At 31.9% G+C, this 4,749-nt stretch overlaps 1 non-coding gene across 1 annotated transcript; it reads left to right on the top strand.

Moving 5' to 3' along the window:
• The first annotated feature begins 3,195 nt into the window (after nt 1-3,195).
• Nucleotides 3,196-3,268, top strand: TRNAR-ACG (transfer RNA arginine (anticodon ACG)). The gene has a single exon. It is a non-coding gene; the product is annotated as a tRNA-Arg (tRNA).
• The last annotated feature ends 1,481 nt before the right edge of the window (nt 3,269-4,749 follow it).

Genomic DNA, 4,749 nt, shown 5'->3' with positions numbered 1-4,749 from the left:
ATCCTCATTTCCTACCTAAACACTGCTGAAATTTATGTTCACATTAAGGAGACATTAACGCAACTTAATAAACAACACACCAACTTGATACTGCGAAAGGAGTCACAGTTTGTTCACATTTGCGTCACACACGCTTCTCCTAAAAGGCTATTCTTTGCTTAAAAATATCATAATTTTCCTAAATGAATGCTAATGATTCTCTGGGGAGTTACATTCTTTCTAGTGAATACCGAGGGCTCTTATTGCGAGATGAGGGCCTAATTTTATCATAGGACCTAAACGAAGAATTATTCGATTGTCCAGGTAAATTAATATAAGATACCTCAGTGGTGTGTAATACAAAGGCTGAAAACACGACAAACTAATTCTTACTTATAAGAAATTAATATAATTATTATTAACATAAAAATAACATGTAAGTTTCATAAAGATTTTTCTGAAATATTTTATTTTTATAGAGAAAAATAAAAGTTTCCAAACACCTTTTTTAAATTATCGTATACTTTTTATAATTAAGACCAACGAATGTTGTTTTTCACGTGATCTTTTTTTTAACAATTTTCATTCACTGGAGAGTGGAAGTGTGCAATCTCTTGAACAATAGGTTGAATTTTTTTAATAATATGTATCGTTATTATGTAAATTAAATTATATTATCATTAAAAACAAATCTTTAGCTCTGTTTGATTTCGTATTCTGTCTCTCCATAATTTGATTTTTCTGAATAAGTTAAGCATTATCGGTGAACTCATGCGTGTCAATATGGAAAAAACCAAGTCATTTACCTTCGATATTCAAGTAGGTGTTTTCAAAATATATATCACTAGTTGAGTGCACTTCTGGAGGCGTCTTAAGTCAGACAGTAGGCGAAGTGTAAGACGGAACATTAAACTTGTGACCTTATAGCCTACACATGTCCTCAACCTGAGAAAATGACCGACAGGAAGCAAAGTTGCTTGAACTGAAATTATTTGGAAAAAATTATAATTTAATAAATATAATTGAAGCATTTTTAAAACGCTGGTTGTTCCAAGTTAATTTTGATCTTTCTTCCCGAAAAAAAATAAATAAATAAATCTGCATAATTATTATTTCTGAAATAATTATCAATAGAGAACACTAAAAACTTACTTTTAAAAAATCTGATAGGAAGCAAATCGCATTCCGTGTTCAACAATGCAACACGTTCTTTCATTTATCATGTTACGTTCTATTGCAGCCAGAGCCATCAATTGAATATCGACGTAGACAAAAGTTATCCATTAATTTCGCAATGGAAATATTTCCGGAGGGTGGGCGGGTGCAAGGCGAGATCATGATTATATAATTTTTCACGTACGAAAACTCATTACCGCTAAAAATTTGGGAAGATAAGAAACTCCAAAACATTTAATTGAAATTTCTGATTGAGTCTTCCAAGTAATTTTAATTTTAATCCGTTTGTTCACGAGGCACGACTGGAATGACTTGTGCTGTAGTCTATCACGCAGAATGAAGGCGGGGTGGGGGGAGGAGAAACCATCTTCGTGTGCAAATTCATTTTGAACTAATTTGCTTGGGGTGAACGCCTTCTCTCGGCCCCTGAAAATAGCATATAACGCCGATTAACAGAGTCAATCTATTACAGGTAGTAACAAATGAATATGACACTAAACCTCCCATTTCTGAACTCTTGCACGCTTTCGGGTAATGAACAATTCTGGAAGTACTGTTCATTGTCCTTGAACAACACTCGAAAAGAATTTGTATTTTCGGTTTCACTTAAACAACTAAGAATGAAAACAAAATACGAAAAATTCATAATACGTAATGTATAAAGAAAACAAAGCTATTTATACAATTGCGCTTTGTCATTAACGTAAATCATTGCATTCGGCCATTCATTCTAAATGTTTTGCAACACTAATGATATTTTTCATTGTTTACGTTTAACGTTAAATCCAATAATAGCTTATTCATTATTGACACTTTTAATAAATCTGAGCGCGAGGAGTCGCGTGCAAAACTCATTTTGTTCAGTAATTCAATAATAATGACTCGTAAACAATTAATTGAAGTTAACAGAATGTCTAGTGAAGAATTTCTACTACTAATACGAGTAGAACTTCTCTTATCTTTTTGTTTTTCTTTCTATTTTTTTTTCTTTCTCAGTATCATTAAACGTTTTTATTTTCAAGAATTTGACTACACAATATTTCCTGTTTTTATACACAATCGTTTGCTAAATATAACTACATTCTTCGTAATTTTTCCAAACAGGAAGAAGATATCAGACTTCTCTAGCGCCATAATCTCATAACTAGAAAAAAAACTACTTCAGGCATTTCCCAAATTTTTCAAATCATATTTTATTTTTCGTGCTTTTTTTTAACTCATAAATTTCTTTTAACGTTCATTTCTCCTTAAGAACTATCAAAATAGTAAATTCAAGTAGTTGGATCAGAATAGACCGAATACTACCATCCTCTCTCTCTCTCTCTCTCTCTCTCTCTCTCACACACACACAATTTATCTAAACCACGGAATGAATATCTAACTACGAAATCCAAGACAAATGAAAACTTTTTTCCCCTTAGTGCTCCCAGTAGCTCAATACAAGTCTCTAGAAGCCTTGTTTCGAAAATATTGCTCTTTTAGTTTAGAATATCTTAGATATTGTAGTTCGCTGAACTTCTTAAGCACTAATAAAAAATAAGATGCTAATACCAGTTCGGCATTAGTGGCATAGTTAGAATTTAAGAGAAATACGAAATGGAATCCCTTATTCGTCTCAGAAGGTAACATACGTAATTTTGTGAGATAACAGTAATAATATACCCGAAGAAAACAATGAATATCAGTAAAAATAAATAAAAGTGAAATAACTTCTTTGTGGAAGCGCAAGTAATTTAAAATGAAAAGAAAGATAAACTCAAAGGAGTCGACGAATATATAAAAGAAAATTGCTTTAACAGGAAAGGAATACTAACAGCGAATTGAAATAATAATTTATTTTATTTTTGTTTATTTTTATTTTTTTTTTACCTTTGTAAATAAAGCGCGGAAAAAATAGATTTATATTTACGTAGAATAATATACACTGTATATTGCTGAAAGTTAAAAAAAAATAATAAAATAAATAAATAAAATAACTCATGAAATAAATTCAACCTGCAATCATAGGCAATCTTTACTAATTGAAGGTAGGCTTACAGTGGGCCAGTGGCGCAACGGATAACGCGTCTGACTACGGATCAGAAGATTCCAGGTTCAAATCCTGGCTGGCTCGATTTATTTTTTAATGTTTATTGTTTGAATTCATGGCTTTGCTTTCATTATACATTCCCTTCTTTTTACTTTTTTTATCCCATAATTAATTTGATGAAAAAATACATAAATATATGAAAACAATTAAAATATAAGCAGATGGTGAGAGAATTTGACATATTCCAAATTTTAACCTTGCTTATTCATTTTCTTGGTAGGGTGTAGGACTGATTTTTTTTTTTTCTTGCATATACAGTTATCTCAAAAAGAAGGTTTTCGCCCCCTTAAAAGAATAACCGGTTACACAAGTCATATCGCCTCCTCCATAATACCAGCTGGGTCACCTTCTGGAAATTTTCTTTTAAAACCCACGAAACGACCTCCCACGCGTATTTCAATGTAGACACTTGACCTCAATAATTTCAGATCAATGAGAAATAATTGGGGTCAAATGTTTCAGTTGCTAATATCGAAGTAACGCGAAACAGAATTTACACTTTAATACGTCTGTAGCTTGATAAATTATAAAAAGAGATGCAGTTAATCAGGATGTGCTTGCTTGCACAATAATCTGACCCTCGCTCACCCATCCCTCACACCTTTTCTTGCCATTTATTCGTAATGTTGTAATGCAAAAGATATTCTTCTTCATTCTCCCCCCCCCCCCATGTCTTATATAGTCCCTTCTTAACAATGGAATGTGATCATATCACTGGCATTATAAGATCAAGGTTAGTTTCCTTTGATATTAAACATCCTCGCAACAATGCACATTTAAAACGATTGTTTTCGTTGTTAAAAAGGTGTTGGTTTAATAATTGATTTTGCATGTAGCATATGTTTTCACTTTCCTAACAGATTAATATAGTGCAAAGCAAAGGAACATAGTAACCCACAGATATATTTTAATTTCTTTATAACCATTGCCATGATTACAGAATTATTAATAATTCAGTATTCTGTTTCATGTAGGAAGTCGTAATTCACACGGACATTTCGAAGCGGACCAGTAGCGCAATTTTTAATTTCTTGCACCATATATTAGAGCTAAGGTGTCGTTGTTAAAAATAAGTTGTCATTGTAAAGTTTATAGTAATTTTTTTCTAAACCTGTTCCATTTGTAAATCCATTTTCAGAAAACAGGAGAAAATTCAATTTGAAGACAGAATCTCTTTCAAAATCTTGTATTTTCCATACAACAGGGACGCTTTCCCAAAATAAGTCTGAAATAGTGCAGCCACAGAATATATTTCTTTAATTATTTCTACAAAAAAAAAAGAAGTAGCGCATTGGAAACCATCTATTTTCTTCAGAGGTTAGATGTTTTCCATTGCGCTACTTCTTTTTTTGTCTGAATACGAATCAGAAGATTCCAGGTTCTAATCCTGGCTGGCTCGAGATTTTCCTCCCTTCTTTCTTGACTTTAGATAAATAGTACCCAATCTCATTATGAACTCGTGCATATTTTACACGCTCAAACTATTTTTTTTTCATTTACTTTAT

Source organism: Typopeltis vanoorti, chromosome 15 (genome assembly GCF_054136105.1).
Source record: "Typopeltis vanoorti isolate ZY-2024b chromosome 15, IOZ_Tvanoo_1.0, whole genome shotgun sequence".
NCBI classification, from domain to species: domain Eukaryota; kingdom Metazoa; phylum Arthropoda; class Arachnida; order Uropygi; family Thelyphonidae; genus Typopeltis; species Typopeltis vanoorti.
This window is presented reverse-complemented; position numbering and strand designations above follow the sequence as displayed.